We start from the raw sequence: 18,683 nt of genomic DNA, 5'->3' as shown, positions 1-18,683 counted from the left end.
TCTTCACTCGCCTGAATACTGGGATCATGGGTTCGAATCCCACTCAAGGCATGCATGTCTGTATGCATTTACTCTGTTTGTGTTGTCCTGTGTAGGTAGCGGCCTTGCGTTGGGCTGATCCCCCGTCCAAGGAGTCCTATCGACTCTCTAAAATTAAGAACCTGAAGGGGAACAAAGCGCTTCACGAATTCCATTTGCTCCGAAGTGGGAGCAACAAGCACTGGATTGACAGATAGTCATGGCATGAATAAGTCACTGAACCGATTATTCGTGTGCAATTCACAGGTTCTTTTTCTTCCTTCACAGAATCGATAGGAACACAAAGAGCTGAAATGTGTCGTTGCGAGCCTCGCTTGACAGTCTGAACCGGAAGTGACAACAGAATATCCCGGAGTAACGTCAATGTGAGTAATAGACTGTTTTATTCTAACTCTATCCAATAGCCAATATTAATTTCGTTCTTGTTATTTTTTTGCTTTGTTTAAAAACTCTTCATTAATATTAAGTGAAATATAGCATGTGAAGCTCTAGGCAAGTAATATTCTCTGATTCAAAATGTTATCACTCCTTTATCTTTAAGCCAGGATAATGATAGTTTCATAATTATACATATCTTTTTATCTTCTAATATTATCCTGTATACGAGGGTGAATATGGAAGTGGTTGGGATTGATAATTGGATTTATTGAACTCTTCAACTCGTAACTGCTCTCACTGTTCTACACATTTCAGTAATCTATATGGGACATTAGGGATCCTCAGTCTGTTACAGTCTTTACTAGCCTTTGCTTGGTAGCGGCTTCAATGGCAGACGTTCCCTTTCCTCTGGATTCCGGTCGCCCCCAGCCTCAGCTACCAACTTCTCAGATCACCAGCTCACAAGTGAACTCCTGAGGTTATCTAACTCACTTACTCACTCAGAAATTAATGAACCAATTCTGAAAAACCAGCCAGTTCTCTCTGTAGGTCGGTAGGCTAAATTGCTTCTGGTCTTCGCCAGCACAGCCATTCCTGGCTTCAGTCTCCTCGAGGTACATGACCAAAATTTTTATTCTCTTCAAGACATGTACCTGTTTCGAAATGCGGCCTCCTCTTCGAAGAAGGAAGGGTATGTTTTTCTACCACTAACTTGTCTTGCTTATAACATCTCGGCACGGACCGCATAGAAAACATGGTTCCTCTCTTGCAGTGCAGTTGTTGGCATGGAAACGTGTCTTCGCGGTGCAGTTACTTAGTAACAAATCTTGTATAATTACTTATTTCGTGATCGTTGCCTAGCAACGGGTCAACATGCCACAATATTTAAGCTTACGTATTTATTGCAACGTAGGATCCGTGGTTGTATGATTGACGTAAAGATCACATAACATTACTCTCGTTATATTTTGCGATATGTGTTTATTGCAAGTGTGGCTCCTGAATTCAGGGAGATAGTAAACTGTTTTAGAAGTTTTTTTTTTAATTTGATTTGTTTTAGAAGGTTACTACATTGTTTGAGTTTCGGCCTTCAAGATCCTGCCTATAGATTTTCTACTGATATCTAGCGAATTTTAGTCTTGCTAGGAATTCTCGTTCAGTATAGCCTTCATATTCCGAAACGTCTGGTCGATCAAATTTACGAACATGAAGATTCTTTCAGTTCAGTTGACAATGACGGAGAAAACAGGTTCTCAGCCGCTGCGTGCTCCCTCTCAGTTACGCCCCTTTTTGTGCTCTCAGACTGTTCTGACTTTTATAAACGAGCCGGGATAACTCAGTCGATATATCGACTAGATTAAGGGCTGGATAACCCATGAGTCGGGGTTCAATTCCAGTTAGGAACAAGAGATCCTTATCTTCGTAATTTTCAGACCGGCTCTGGGGCTCATCCATACAGTGGGTGTCTGGGGCTGTCTCCCCCGTGGTAAAGCTGTAGGGACGCGAAACTCATCCTTCACCTCCCTCAAGTTCCGAGGTTAAGAACAGTGGAGCTATACCTTCACGCCTTCATGGCTTGGTGCTTAATTTATTAAGCCCAGGGATAATTTTACCTTACCTAACATTTACAGCCGATCACAGCGGCCGCGCGGACTAAGGCATGGATGTTTGTGTTGGTAGCTGTCTTGCGTTGGGCTGATCCCCCGCCTAAGGGGTCATACCGACTGTCTAAGATTAAGAAAATGAAGTGAAACGAAGCGGTTCACGAATGCCTTCTGTTCGAAGTGTGAGTAACAGGGATAAAGAGCTAGACAGAGAGATAACATTTACAATGTTATACAACTGAAGGTATTTTGCTACAACATTCGACTCAGCATATTTCTATTGCTTTTATCGAAGGCAAAAGTAACAAAATTATGCTTTATCTCAGAATAGTAATTTTGTTTCCATGCGCAGTTCAGTGTCATGCTGATCTTGTATGAAATTAGTTTTCGGTAGATGACTCTTTCTCGCTTCTCTGTGTAGCATTTATTTATCGCTGTAATTCTCTGTTGCTCGGAACGCATCATTTCCATAAATCGTGTTGTTTCGTTATCGCAAATTTCGGGAATGGAAACATATGAATGCTTTATTCAGTCGGAAACTTAGCAGTGACGTCTGCCACGACCCATGAATCATTTCCTCCTTTCCACCCAATAAGATGTCCTCACTTATAGACAATGAAAATACTTACTTTTCCTCCGCCTTCTCCTTTCTCTGTTTCACGGAAATACTGATAATCCCCACCGAGAGTTGGTGAGACATTACCTTAAAACTGGCAACCGACACTTCCTTCCGTATCCGTGCACGTAAACCATATTTGCTCACCATTTCAGCGTCCCAATCCCGGAAACGGACACGTTGCCTTTATCAGATATATTCACATAATATACATATACTCATACGCACACATAACCATACTTTCTCTGTGCGATGAACTCGGTTTTTTGTTTTTTTTTTGTTTTTTGTTTTGCTAGTGGAGTGGAACTAAGTCCCTTGTACTGCGGCCACTTCTGGCCTATTGTACCAGCCCCAGATGATAGGTGAGGGTGACTGTGAAGCAATTTGTGGAATGAAGATTGGCAGGGGAAACCGAAGTACTCGGAGAAAACCACAATCCCACTTGAGCAGACCCGGGATCGGTGAGCCAGCGACTAACCGCTTGAGCTATGGCGCTGCCGATGAACTACTTAAGTTTATCCACTGTTTTCATTATTTTCTCGGTAGGGACCAGATTCTTCTTCTCTCCATGGAGTCCAGACCGGCTCTTGGGCCCACCCAGTCTCCTATCCACTGAGTACCGGGGGCTTTCTCCTCCGAGGTAAAGCGGCAGGAGTGTCAAACTCACCACTTACCTCAATCTAGTGCCAAGGTCAAGGATAGTGGAGCTATACCTCCGCCCCTCATATGGTTTCATGTCATAGCGCTTAATTAATCAAGCACATGAATAATTTGCCTTCTTTTGCTTTCAGCATTTTCCAAATTTATTTTATTTTTATTCATGTTATCATGGGTTAGAGACAAAATGTTTACCAAAGTTCTTCATCTTTGCTCTCTAACAAATGTTTTGTGTGATTTCAACTATTCGGTTGTATTGTGTTGAGAATCTATTAGTATTTATAATGATTGTACTCAGCGAGGACAAAACAATGCAGCGTTTTAGCGCATGAAATAATTGAACATTCTTTGTTCTCTTTCGTAAATCTTCATTAGGCTCCCAGCTCTGATATGACAGTTTGCACACTGCGTTATATATTTTCCCCCCAGTTTCACTTTTGGTGTCATACAGGGGATATACGGGATCAAATACCGTATTTACGCATGTATAGGCCGCGTGCGTGTATAGGCCGCAGCACAATTTTCAGACAAATTATAGAAAACATAATTTTCTTGGAATATTATTTCAGGAGTAGAAATTATTCCGAAATTTGTGCAACGTTAATTTTTTTTAAATGAAGTATGATTTCGAATATTTCGAATATAAGCCGCACCCCAGTTTTCCTCTTGAATTTTTGGCAAAAAATGTGCGGCCTATACATGCGCAAATACGGTACATTGTTATTGATTCTCCAAAATCAGGTAGGCATCTGCATTCTTTATATTAAGCGAACAATAGAAGATGAACCAACAAATATTCTTTTTTGTACTTTTAGTCCCACAATTCAACAGTCGCGAATTCGAAGCCCTCCCAAGGACTTTCTTATGTAGTTTTCATTTGTATGTGTAACCGTATTTAACACCAACATTCCACTTCCATAGGCATTAAGAAACATGTTTGCAGGCGGAAAGAATTTGAAGTGTATACTAAGGAGATTTATCAAATTCGCTACCACATCGCAATAATGACGCCACTTATCGTAGTGTTGCTGAAACAAAACTGTATTGCAGACCAGTAAAATGTTGAAAGTCTGTCTCGTGAGCCATCGAAATGATCACTGGGGATTTGAATTCCTGAGGCGAGGGAGGTTCCTCAAAGACAGTAGGGAAAGAAACATGGTGTTTGTGTTACATGCACACCCTGTGAGGGTATAGTCTGTGAGACAAGTAATTTGTCTTAGAATTAACCAACCGTTTTAAGAAAGGATTCTTTTCTCTCACTGGTAAAAATATGCCACGGGTCGGTAGTTGAAAAGTCTTACTTATAAATAATGGGTAGGGGTCAATGAAAAGGCGATGTTTCTCTCGCATGAGCTTTACCTGCACAGGACTACACAAACACAAGATATTGCAGCTATGCATTCACGTGCCGAGTGGGGTTCGGACCTGTGAATAGAGAGTTTCAGCAACAGGAGACAGCACGCCTCACTGTGGTATTGTGTAAAGATTAATTATCTCACATAAATCTACAAGTTGTCTTACTGATCCGGTCTAGAAAACCGAAATTAAAGGCCGTGGGGATTCGTTGCGCTGACCACGCGACACCCTCTATCCCCTAAAGTTGACACTAATTTCGCCAACAAGCGGCGGTCGCTCGGTCGGTATAGTTCGCTTGCGGACTCAGGCCACGGAGTTTGTGTTACGTGAAAATAAAATTAAACAAATGATGATTAAAATATTTTGATGATTATTTAAGATTAAATATTGTTATAATAATAATATAGTTCATAGTAATACTTCCATATTGTCCAGCAAGTGTTGTCACCTTCTGTGCAATAGATGATTCTCTGGACTGCAAGACTCCCAGTGCTGGAACGTTCTGCTCGAGAGTATCGCAATTTTTTAGGGATTTTGTTCAGGCGGACTGAGAAACTACTTTTAATTGAAGACGTCCTATCTTATAAGCATGCCCTTTGCCAGAAATCCCATTAAGCAGTGTCCGTGTTTAGATTGGAATCGAGGCATTTGAAGAAAAGGCTCATTATATGCGTTGTACTGATATGTATATTTTGTATGATATTAATATGAGTTAGGCCGCACCATAGCTCGAGCGGTTAGTGGCTGGCTTCCCATCGCGGCGGCCCGGGTTCAATCCTGGGTCTGGTCAAGTGGGAATTGTAGTGGACAAATTGGTGCTGAGGCAGGTTTTCTCCGAGTACTTCGGTTTCCCCTGCCAATCTTCATTCCACCAATTACACCACAATCACCCTCACCTATCATCTGGGGCTGGTACAATAGGCCAGAAGGGACTTAGTTCCACCTCACTAGCAATAAAAAAAATATGAGTTAAGTATGATTCTAAAGAGTTGCATCGTCTGGAATAAACGCAGTGTTGTCCTTTGAAAGTCAACAGACGTTTCGGTGAACACACTTCCTCCATCTTCATGGTCAAAGTGTAAGGCAAGTAGAAAACGAGCATGAGAAAAATAACAAATACTTCTCTTTTCTTCTTTCTTACGTGGCTTATTCCTCGACCCTGAAGATGGAGACGACAAATTCTTCCGAAACTTCAGTTGAATTTCAACGGACTCATTCATCAATATCTCTACAGCCCTTTGTTGGGCCCTGGTATTTTATTCAGTTTCGTAATCTCTTTATACAGACGGTAGGTCTCCTTGGATGAGTGAACAGCCAGCCGCAACGCCGCTACCTACACACAGAACAACACAAACACAGAATACACGCATACACACCCATTCATGCCTTGTGTGGGTTTCGAACGCCCCCGATCCTAGCGTCCGAACGAGCGAAGACATTTCATGCCTTAGATCGCGCGGCCACTGTGACCGGTATTTATACGGACTACACGGACATATATCCCATAAGGTAGGACTCTTCATAACGAACGCTGCAAGAACCTGGAATCGTAAAGGCTTTATTCTGAACTGTTAGGTTGTAGGAACATAGCTCAGAGAATTGACAAATATTATTGTAAGCTTGAGTTATATTACTTTAATTAATATGATTTATAGAAATGAATTCCTCTAAGAAAGGCTTAAGGGACAAGTTTCGACTTATATGACTGTACATCTAGCAGCGAGAAGTGGCAGCCATTATAGTAGAGCTCTTTCTGTATATTTCTGTGGCGCACACTGAGAGGGGGATTCTCTTTTGGTTTTACGACCGGTTTTGTATACAGATACTTTCAGAATTCGAAAAGTGGGGGTATATGGGCGTAGGAAACGGCCTACGTGCCTCAGAAAGGGATTTGGGAAGACAAATTCAGATATAAAAGTATTTGTTATTACAATGGGATACGGCGATAAAGTTATATAGCATGTATTTCTCTCAAATAAACTTTGTTGAATCTCATAAACGTATATTTGCGTTTTGATACATGGGATTTTCACGGTGGTGACATGAAGAGTATGTGCTGCTGATAAGAAATTACTGATGTTCTTCTGAAACGTCGTTAACCTTCTGGGGACTTTTAATATAACTACAGGGAGCTGGGCTATCCCAGTTCATGCCCAGAAGATACCCGGTCAGAGACCAATTATTCTAACAGGGGTTTTTCGTGGTATTCACTGATCCTCCTATGAAAACACCATTATAGCAGCTTGAACTAGGCAACGACTGCTTCCTTCCACGCATTTTCAAATTCACTATTATATATTATGAAGTGTCGTTTAGGGAACCAGATCTACTAACTACAGTAGAATTACTACCGAGTCGGTTGAAGCAAATGTAGGGCAAACGTGAAGATGTCCGTGTACTGCACCACACCATAAAGGCGTGTGGGAGTGGATGTGTACCTCCTTCATTCTTGACCATGGTAGTGGATGGAGGTGAGTGGTCAGCTTCACGTTCCGGCCGCTTTACCTCCGTGGAAAGGGTCCCAGGTACCTATTGTATAGGAGGCTGAGTGGGCCCCAGAGCCGGTCTCGAAGCTGTGGACTAGAGAAATCGAACTCTAGGCTGTAGCCCGTCATTATGCCGACTGAGCTATCCCTACTCCAGAATATTTATATGGCACTTAAGGGCTGAGTATTTGGAGGGGGGGGGGAATTCGGAATTTGGATTTGGAATGTTCAGCAAAGGTTGTCGGGTGAATTTTATGTGGCACATGAACAAATACAAACTGGATCTTTCATCACACCGCTTTTGTTATTGTGTTAATGAACCAACTTGAGGACCAAGAAACAGGGCATTATGGTCTGTATTAAATTAACATTTTATTGCCCAGTTTGTGAGCCTATAAACTCAGTACCAACAAAACCGGAGATAAAGCAGAGATCATTTCGGTCATAACTGTGAGAGTTTTTAGTGGAGGAGTGATATATGTTCTGAAGTTGCAAGAAACTAAATAGTAAAGTTCTTCCTGTGTTCAGACACGATGCTGTGAAGATTAAAGAATGTGGTCGTGGAGCCCCGGAATTTGATGGAGAGCTGTGGTCAGCATCACTCTCTCCACGTTACTGCCCCCGGAAAGAGAACAAACCGCCCAGACATTTTAGCAAAGGAAAAAAAAACTTTTCCCTGGCAGTATCTGAGCATATTCCGGACCACATATTCTCGACCAATAGGGTAAATTGTTACAGGCACGCATGTCTACTTGATCTGAGTGTCACATGCAGTGCTCTGCAGCTCGCACCGTTAAAGGCTTTCAGATCAAAGCAGGCCAGTGAGATGCATTGCCGAACAAACAATAAAACGTCATCTGGGAGAACCGTTAAGTTACTCCTCGGCAAGGGTTTTACTGCCCATTCGGACCCAAGCAGATGAATGAACCGTGCACTTTGATTTTAAAAGCGTTGCGAAACATTGTGTCAAATGGCTTTTGTTAAAACGTAGTATCTCAAAATATGCACATTGCTGCCAACAGTATTCTGCAAAATTTTTCGTTTCAGCAGCTTAATGTCCAAATTATTACTGCTGGGTGTCTTGCGAAATATCATATCATAGCGACAAAGAGGAGATTGAACTCGGGTAATGCTTGCTACCATTCAATCAAGGATCTTTTGTCTTCTCGTCTGTTGTACAAAAACATAAAAATTAGAATATAAAAAATTATAATTTTGCCTGTGGTTCTGTATGGGTGTGAAACTTTGTCTCTGGCATTAAGGGAGGAACATAGACTGAGGGTGTTTGATCACAGGGCGTTAAGGAGAATATTTGGACCGAAGAGAGATGAAGTGACAGGAGGTTGGAGAAAACTGCCTAGTGAGGAGCTCCATAACTTGTACTCTTCTCCAAGTATAATTAAAACGATCAAGTCAAGGAGGATGAGGTGGGCAGGGCATGTAGCACGAGTGGGGGAGAAGAGGAATGCATATAGGATATTGGTGGGAAAGCCAGAAGGAAATGGACCACTGGGAAAACCAAGACGTAGGTGGGTGGACAATATTAAAATGTATCTTAGAGAGGCAGGATGGGATGGTATGGATTGAATTGATCTGGCTCAGAATAGGGACCAATGGAGGGCTCTCGTGAACACGGTAATGAACCTTCGGGTTCCATAAAATACTGGAAAATTCTTGAGTAGCTGCAAATTGGCGACTCCTCAAGAAGGGCTCAGCTCTATAAGTAAGCAAGTAAGTAAGCGACAAAGAGTTATAATTTGATTCTGGTTTGGAAGTTAGTTATTTTCTTTCGGTTAGTCGCCGGCTTCCCACCTCGGTGGCCCTGGTTCGAGCTCATGTCAGTTGATGTAGGAGTTATGGTGGATAAAGTGACACCGGAGCAGGTTTTCTCCGAGTACTTCGGTTTCCCATTCCAATTCTCATTCCACCGACTGCTCCACATTCATCAACTACCATCCGGGGCTGGTACAATAGACAAAACAGTGGCCGTCATACCAAGTGGACTCAGTCTGACACCACCCAAAGAAACTAAAGAAGAACTACGTGGTTATTTTCTTGCAAGCTGCTAACGAAAGAATCACAAAACACGGCAAGTATTAGAGAGGAAGTGGGCAGGAAATATTGGTATTTGGAAGTACTCTCATGAAATCCGCATGAAAGGGCTGAAAGCCGCGAAGGAAGTAGGACTCGCGACCCGTGTAAATTCCTATGGCTTATCCGACTTATCGAGAAAACTATCAATGTCAGTGGCAGCCGCGTAGAAACGTATGGCGGGATAATGCAGACTCTCAAGTACAAGACACAGGAAAAGATAGAGGCACGGGCAGCTCATAAACGAATGCTGAAATAGACATTACTACGTAAATCTTATTCTCAACTTGAGTTGATGGATTTGTTCTTGCGTGACGGTTGCAGTTTATTGGAGAGACATTCATTCCAAGCAAGCTGAATCCCTCGAAATGCTATTATTTTCTTCAGCAGTTTCGCTCGTAATCGAAACTAATTTATTTGGGATATTTATTTTCGGTATATTTAAAGACTTTAGACGGCCTCAAAAGGATTCATCCGCTTGTACGTTTCGTGAAACTATGAATATCCATTCTCTAGCAAAACATGTTTCATATTACTGTGATAGCAGATACAAACTAAAATTGTTAACATTGTTACGGGGCATGCTAGGCTCTTCGAGTTTTGGAAAAGTCGAGATTTTGCTTTTACCGCAGAGGGCAATTTGAATCTAAAAATGACCAAGTTTGTGTTAGATTCTAAAGAGTTCTGACTGTGGTGTCCAACACTCGGGATTACTGGGTATTTGGATTCTGTCCATCGTCCGGTATTCTAAAAGCTAGAGAATCAGAGGTTCGTAAACTGGATGTGTTTCCGTCTTCAGGTGAGCGGGGGAGACACCTAAGGGCCACTGATTTAGGCTAGGTATTTCTAAGGGGTCCAACAGAAACAGATCCACTTTCCGAAAGTTGTGTTCTCCACGTAGGATTTGGAGTTATCACAGCGGTAGTTATGAAAATTTCCATCTTCTGGGATATAGCGCCGTGTAGTCCGTATTTGGACCGACGTTTCGGAGGAGGGTATTACTTCCTTTTGCATGGTCTTAAATCAGCTGAGCAAGAAACCAGCGAGATCAGGTGGCTGGGCAATACTCCATTCTCTTACCCTCTCCTCTCTGTATAAGTGTTATCCCGGTTGACAGCTGATTACGCCTAGCTACTATGCCTACTCTCGTTGGTTTCTTGCTCGATTGATTTTCGAACCTTAAAATTGAGATGATAATTTCCTCCGAAACGTCGGCTCATATACGTAATACACGGCGCTCTATCCCAGAAGATGACAATTTTCATCGTGTTCTCTAGTTTTTAGAATACGATGGACAAAGTCCAAAAACCCAGTAATTCAAAGTTTATGTTATTTCAGAAACAACAACGAATGGACTGTGAGCTGCGTTTACTGCGGTCATACAGAAGTTATGTGACAACATTGCAAACAATTTAGAGAAGATGGATGTTGCATATTTGAGTTCGAAGTTAAAGCACACAGCACGTGCAAGTCTCTACTGAGTTATAGTGATATTATGTAAGAAGCGCTATTGCTTGCACTAACTTATTCATGGAGCCTGCTGCTTCTGTTTCATATTAATGTTGCATACAAAAGATAGGAAGCATTTTATAAATGTTATTGCTATACGCACTGTATCCCTTTAGGGCCGACACTGTAAAAACCGGTAGTAAGGACAGAATAATACAGAAAAAAAGGTAAAGCTATCCTTTTAACAGGCCGTGGAGGCCCATAGGGTTGTGAGACGTCGAGGTTCCTCATTTTCTAGACAATCGGTTCACAGATGGCGGTAAGGTTGTCAGCTTTACGCACCGGCTGCGCTTTACCCCCAGGAAGATTCCTGGTACTCATTTCTGTTAGAGGCTGAGTCGACTCCAGGACTGCAGTGCAACTGGAAGGATTAGGTAAATTTAAATAAATCCACCTCATCGGGACTCGAAACCACGACCTTCCGGCTTGTACCATAGGGCCTCAACCAACTACGCTACTGCATGCGGAAAATTAAAGAGCGTAGTGACTAGATGAATAATTTAATGTGTGGAAGTAAATGTTTCTTGGTAGAAAATAAATTAATACGGAACAGCTGTTTTGAGTTAATGTAATCGTAAAGTCTTCGAAATCTGAAATCACGTATTATTCTAATTGAATTTCGACATGAGTGTATCTTACTGATATAAATAAGTAACTAAGAAATTTGCAGAATAACGACCAGGGTTCTTGCCGCTCCCTAAAAAGTGGCCTTACGTGAGATGATTCATTGGTCCGCAGTTGCTTCCCGGCAGTCAGTGCGAAGTAAGAATTAAGAGTAGGTTTAAGGGTCAGGTAACAGATAGTGAGGAGCCCTGTCTTCTGGTATATGCGCCATGTAGTCTATTGAAAGTCAATCGACGTTTTGGAGGAACAGCGAAATGTGTTCCTCCGAAACGTCGGTTGACTTTCAACGGACTACACATCCTTATATCCTAGAAGACAGGACTCTTCATAACCACAGCTGAGAGAATCTATAAGAGGATTATGAATTAAGGAATTAAAATAAAAAAGAACCTTTTGATGTGCAGTCTATGTACTGTAATATATGCATACCCGGAGCACTTTCTGTGTCTTTCTGTGCGACATTTCGCTGTACAAAGTGAAGCTGCTCTTTTCCCGTTTCTTATGTATATATCAGGTTGAACACAGCCTGTATATATTATGTTGTAAACATCGCAAAGGCCGGTATACATTACTCGTTTCGTGGAACCAGAGTTCCCTTACAGCATCCTCTTTGAAGAAGAGAGAAATACTCGTACCACTTACCAAGCAACGCAGCCGCCGGTCACGGTAGCCGAGCGGTCTAAGGCATGCACTGTCTTCGCTCGCTTGGAAACTGGGATCGTGGGTTCGAATCCCAGTCAGGGCATGGATATTTACTTTGTGTGTATGCGTTTTGCTGTGTTTGTGTACAAGTAGAGGCCTTGCGACGAGCTGATCACCCGCCCAAAGAGTCCTACCGAATGTGTAAGATCTAGAAAAACCGAAGTGAACGGAGAAGTTCATGGAGGTAGGCCTAGGCCCACTGGGGCTGTAGTGCCAAGGCAAAAAAAAAAGTTACCTCTAATTTATTTTACAATGGTCGGTGATCAGCTCGTCGCAAGGCCTCTACCTGTGCACAAACACAGAAAAACGCACACACACAAACTAAACATCCATGCCCTGAGTGGGATTCGAACCCACGATCCCGGTTTCCAAGCGAGCGAAGACAGTACATACCTTAGATCGCTCGGCTACCGTGACCGGCTCAGAGGTAACTTACTTATGCCTAATTAAGCACCACTTCTGGGAGACGTGTGGGGAGTAGAACTGGGCAATGACCTTCATGCCCCAGGCTGTTTACGCCCGAAAAATGAACTCCAGTGTCCACCGGATAAGGCTTTATATAGGCCTAAGGCATCTAGCTATACCTCCTCTCCTCATACTGGTTCATGGCGTCGTGCTTAATTATTTAAGCACAGTGACAGTTTTGCCTTACCTTAGAGGCCTAAAGATAGGCTGAGCGAGGTGGCAGGCTCAGGCCTGTAACTAATGGAATTTGATGGCCTACCCAAGAACTGTGGTTTAGGAACGACGTGTAACAAAAGCTGTTGGCGTATTTCGCTGCGCTTTCATCGCGTTGAGAAGGGAAGGGTAGAGCAGGATTCCTTCTGGCTTGGAGCCAAGAGAGGGCCTCTGTGAGGCTGTTGGACGCACTGAAACTTTTAGCAGGAACTGAGTTTTTTCCTAATCTCTCGGAAACTCAACACGACCAAAACTAGTGCGCTGTAGGAGCCCTCTCTTAAGTGCGATACACTGAACAGCAGAACGGGATCCCGATTCGTTTACTTGCTCCTCGTCTTGTTTAAAATCTCGCAGAAGAGAGACGCAGTACGCAGGAAGTACTGTATGTTACCATGCAGAATTGTCAAAACGACCGAATGTGACATTATAATCTGAGGTGTAACGAGGGCAAATTATAATGAGGAGCTTCGTAATTTGCGCTCTTCGCTAAGTATAATTAGGATAATAAAGTCAAGGAGGATAAGATGGTCAGCGTTTGTAGAAAGAATGGGGGGAGAAGTGGAATGCATATAGAATTTTGGTGGAAAAGTCAGAAGGAAAGAAACCACTAGGAAGACCTAGACTTAAGAAGGAGGATAGTATTGAAAGGGCTCCTAGATGAGCTGGTATGGACTGGATGGATCTGGCTCGGGATAGAGGACGATGGAGGGCTCTTATGAACACTGAAACGTACCTTCGGGTTCAATAAAATGCTGGGAAGTTCCTAAGTACCTGCACAATTGGTGGTTTCTCAAGAAGGCTCAGTTCCATGGAGTTTGTTAGCTAGTTAGTTAAATATAAAAAGACTGATATTTTCAATAGTGGGATCCGCGTAGCTCCGTCAGTATAACGACGGGCCGAGCGACCGGAGTTCGATTCTCAGAAGAGACAAGGGTTTTTTTACTCCACAGCGTTCAGATCGTCTCTGGGATTAACCAGGTCTTCTATCCAATAAGAACAGGGGGATCTTTCCGCGGGGGCAAAGCGGCCGTGGGGTTAGGCTGACAAATGTAATCAATGTAATGTCGAGTTAATTAAAATATATCTTCATGGCGTGGTGTTTAATTAATTAAGTACAGGGATAACTCTACCTTCTTAACTTTAGCTGCAGTAGTATTAGCAGACGGGAGAGGATGGTGTGCTCTTTTCTTCTTCTGCTCACGTGTTCTTGCATCTGTCCATTTTGTGAGGTGCACGCAGAGACAAACTTGCTTTATGTTCCGTAAGTAAGACTCTTAGTATGAATGTTCCCGCTAGTCGAGCGTATGCCACTTTTGTATGGCCGTACAAAAGTATATATTGTGGTGTATGTGCCCCATGAAAGAACTGTTGAGCGACAGAAAGATTCGTTGCTAAGCAATACACGCACGCTACAATAGAAAAATGGGGTTATGCAACCCGTTTCTAGACAGTGGTAAACACGTTCCAACGCACACCAATGGAAACTGTCTCAGTGGACGAATGTAATAGCTCGTTGCTAGGCAGCAGCCAGCGCGCCAAAGGACTACTTGGGTAGCAATCATGTGACTTGTGTTTTCCGTGAGGTCCGTGCGGAGCCTATATAAAGAGGATCTGTTGTAGCTTAGATTAGTTCAGTACAGTTGAGGTTTCAGTTTTGTACAGGCAGCTGTGAAGACAAGACTTTATGTGTAATATTTGAATTACTAGTGTCTGTGTTGTGATCCGTTGCCAGAAGGCGACTAGTGAAGACGGAGAATCCTAGTTCGTGTGCAGCGGCGAACAGAAAATGTGTAGGATAGCGATAGCGTTATAATTGAGTGCGGTTAAAAGAACTTGTAACAGAGATGCCAATAAATCAAATTATCCGATGGAGAACCCGTTATTTCCGGTACGTGTGTCCGCTACACTTGACAGTATTTTCTGACTAGTCGAGTGTATGTCTCTTGTATGGCCGTACAAGTCAACTAGTGGGAACATAGATACTAAGGGGCACATAAACATAACAACACTACGCCGATATACAACACAAATGCTGCCGTTCTTTCTCTCCGTTGTTCACGTCTGTAACTACTTAGTAGGACGTCACGCTGCAGTCGTTCTCTCTTCCGTTATTATTGGGCGCGCGAAGTATGAGAACTCACCTTAAGTTTATTTAGCATGAGAAACCGTCTCAGGGTCTTGACGGGCCTCGCTTGGACAGGAACACTTTAAATTTTAACTGGAGCACTCGGCTTATAAAGAATTCATTTATTATTGCAATTGTTACTTTACACTGTTTGACACTTTAAAGTAGGTAAGTATGTACGTAGCTTCATAGTTTTACTTGTTTTTGCGGCAATTGACTAATTAGGTTGCCTTATTTTAACACGGAGAAGTGATTACTTGTGGCCCGTATGACGTCGCGCACTGGTCTGGCAGTCGCACCCGAGGGAGGCCCCTCTTTGAACAAAAACATACATAGACGCTACCATTGGCTAAGCCTATCAATATACTCGCGGTACCAAGAAATCATTTATCTCTCTCTACCTCGAAATTAGCAAACATCACAAACCAAACCGGTAAAGGCAGCCTCCCAGATGCAGCTCCGACCTGTATACTACGTCTAAAAACATACATAGACGCTACCATTGGCTAAGCCTATCAATATACTCGCGGTACCAAGAAATCATTTATCTCTCTCTACCTCGAAATTAGCAAACATCACAAACCAAACCGGTAAAGGCAGCCTCCCAGATGCAGCTCCGACCTGTATACTACGTCTTACAATTCCATTATAACGAATGCTTTAAATTCAGTACATAAAACGGCCACACAAATAACACGCCGCAAATGATAAACAGCGCGGGAAAGAATAAAGAATTATATTCTCAAACAAATGTATTTTAGTGTTAACGGCGAAAATGCAATTGCATTGAAATATTTTGACTTGAGAACTAATGCAGTGTAGAGGTTTCCAAAAGTGTACATTTGGCTGAGGATGGCCAAGTAAGGCCGAAGCATGTAGCAATAGAATGTGATTTTAATGTTAGTTTAAACCCAGGAGAGATTGTGAACAGAGTTGCATTAAAGGCGGAAGTGAATTTGTAGAATGAATCTCTGTACATCGCAACTCTAGTGTAAGCGAGGAGACAGTCGGGTGAACAGCCTACGCAGCTGTCAGTGGTTATGACGCAAGGCGCTCATGAGATTTTGTCTTCTGCACTACCCGGAAGGACGAAGCGAGGGAACTAATGCAGTGGTAGCGCCCCCTCACGCAATGGGAAACAGCACCAGTAAATTGACCCAGACCTTGCGTACTGCAGAAACCCAACCTGCAACAAAAGATAAGTCGCGGATTGGGTCTACGTGCTAGCTGAGTAATTCCGGCTGGATACTCTTTAATTTCTGTTGTGTTTTTGTTAACAGGAGAGAGCTTCACTTAATTGGAAAAGTACGAGTATATTAGTTGTTATAACGGGTTGTTTATATGGCTAAAAATTATCAACATCTTGTGGGTATGTTATGTCTGTCTGCCTAATATTTACTATTATTTAGTCAAGATTTTGTAGTAGGCTTATAGTACAGTAACCATAAATATTCACATGAAGGTACATAGAAATTTCCTGAGTTAAGACCCACCGATTTAAGACTGTTCGTGACTATTTTTTTTAATTCGCTTAGTGGAGTTCAACTGGATCCACTCGGCACGGCGACCACGGATTGGCCTATTGTACTTGTCCCGGGTGATTATGATGATGGAGAATTTGGTGGAATGAAGATTGGCAAGGGAAACCGAAGTACTCGGAAAAAACCCGCCCCAGCGCCACTTTGTCCACCACAAATCCCACTTGACCAGACACGGAATTGAACCCGGACCGCCGCGGTGGGAAGCCAGCCTCTAAACGCTTGAGTTATGGCGCGGCCTTCTGTTCAAGACTAAGAAGAAGGTTTTTCTGTAACTCAATATTTACTTCGGATATGAAAAGCGAATTTATATGTAAGAACTAATAATCTCTTTGGGGTGACTTTCAGAATTTCGGCCTTGGTACTTCTTGCGAAGCAGGACTGAGCTGCTCACTATATACTCCAAACTTATGAAGCTGGAACATATTAAAACTTTCGTTTATGTCAGATTGAATATCTTCTCTATATAATGTAACAAAACTGAGGTGTAATCGATGGATTACAACTCTTCAAGCCAACTTAGTACAATAGAATAATTATTGTACATGACAGCAAATTAGCTCATGGAATGTAAATTCAGATTGCTGATAAATTATAAATAAAAAAAATATAATGTAAAATAACAACTTAAATTAAAATACAGTAACAATTCATAACCTGTAAACTTAACACAGGAGCCTGTATAGCGACTAGGTTAGGGGCTGGACGACCGGGGGGTCGAAGTCCTATTCCTTACAGCGGAAAGAGGTTTCTCTTTTCTCAATAATGTCTAGAGAGTCTCTGTGTCCCACTCAGCCTCCTATTCAGTAGGTACCGACCCCAGTTTCTCAGTAGGCAGAGCGGCAGGGGTCTGAATTTGACCAGTCACCACCATCTTGTTCCGAGGATAATATTGATGGAGTTATATCTCCGCTCCCCCATACGTCTTTGTGAAGTGATGCGTAATTAATTAAACCAAGGGTTAACTTTGCCTTTTACACTTACCTTTATATACTTAACATCGTAGATTTTGAGATGGTGCTTTAATAATTGTTATCTATAACATTGTATTTAGAGCAAACGTCCAGAAAGTAAGGTTGATCTAGAAATGTGCACATCATATTGTTGGCGATATTGTATCGAATTATGTACCTGAAACATTTCATTTAAGTATGTATACCTACACACATCCTTTGCCAATATTAAGAACATAGTTCAGTACTTTAATGTTCTATGTAGTTCCGTTCCGTTGCCATGTCACATTATAGTGACCTTTACTTCCCCTTTTATAGATCTTTATATAAAAATCACAACGTTTCGTTTCCATTTGCTGTTCGGGAACCAATTTTGGAAATTTTGTAGTTGTCAAACAAACGATTAGGAAGCTGGTAAATTAAAGTTATCTCTGTGCTTAATTAATTAAGCACCACGCCATGTATACATACAGAGTGTGTGGAGGTATAGCTCCACCATTCTTGACTTCGGCAGCTCCGCAGCCCCTGCTGCATTTCCCCGGGGTAGCAGTCCCCGGACCAATTGGATAGGAGTCTGGGAGGGCCCCAGAGTCGGGAGTCTCTTGCCCCTTTCGGGAATCGAACTCCAATTCCTCGGTTGTCTACCCCAAACCTTAATCTCTATACGGAGTGAGTTACTCGGAGAAAGATCAAACAAGTAACCTGAAGCTTTATGTAACACCGCAGGTAGGTTAGAGTCTGGACTTTCGGTTCTATTCGCTCATGTTTTGTTATCCTCAAGAGATGCGTCTCAACTATTAGATTCAGAATCTTCAGTTTTCCCTCATCCTATAGAAAAACGTAAGATAGTCTTTGATTTTATGTGAAGAACTTGCTGTAGCTTAGTTTGTTGAGGCACTGTGCTACAAGCCCTAAAGTCGAGTGTTCGAGTCCCGATGAGGTGAATTTCTTCAATTGACCTCATCCTTCTAGCTGAACTATGGTTCTGCGGTCGACTCAGCCTCTAACAGAATTGAGTACTAGGATTCTTTCTGGAGGGTAAAGGGCGGCCGAAGCATAAGGCTGACAAACTTACTGCTGTCTGTGAGCCGATTGTCTAGAGAAAATATGGGGGCCTCGACGTCTCACAACCCTGTGGGCCTCCTTGGCATGTTACAGGGATAGCTTTACCTTTTACTTAGATCTAGTTGTCTAAGACTAGAGTAAAATATAGTTGTCCCTCTACTTAACTAATTAAGCACTACGCCATGAAGGCGTATGGGGGAGTGGATGTGTAGAGGCACATTTTATTGATCTCTGCAGTAGTTGAAGGTGAATGGTCAGCTTC

At 42.5% G+C, this 18,683-nt stretch overlaps 2 long non-coding RNA genes across 2 annotated transcripts in view; one reads left to right on the top strand and one right to left on the bottom strand.

Moving 5' to 3' along the window:
- Positions 1 to 311: 311 nt before the first annotated feature.
- LOC111865726 overlaps positions 312 to 18,683 on the top strand; it is a 200,295-nt gene continuing 181,923 nt past the window's right edge. Inside the window, exon 1 of the long non-coding RNA XR_002843023.2 lies at positions 312 to 404. This is a non-coding gene — a long non-coding RNA (uncharacterized LOC111865726). The remainder of the gene's footprint in view (positions 405 to 18,683) is intronic.
- Positions 14,968 to 15,539, bottom strand: LOC111865725. Its single transcript, XR_002843022.2, has 2 exons — positions 15,487 to 15,539; positions 14,968 to 15,329 (listed from the first exon to the last, which is right to left on the bottom strand). It is a non-coding gene; the product is annotated as an uncharacterized LOC111865725 (long non-coding RNA).

This window comes from Cryptotermes secundus, unplaced genomic scaffold (genome assembly GCF_002891405.2).
Source record: "Cryptotermes secundus unplaced genomic scaffold, Csec_1.0 scaffold150, whole genome shotgun sequence".
Lineage (NCBI taxonomy): Eukaryota > Metazoa > Arthropoda > Insecta > Blattodea > Kalotermitidae > Cryptotermes > Cryptotermes secundus.
Note: the sequence above shows the minus strand (reverse complement) of the source record. Positions and strands in the feature narration are given on the sequence as shown.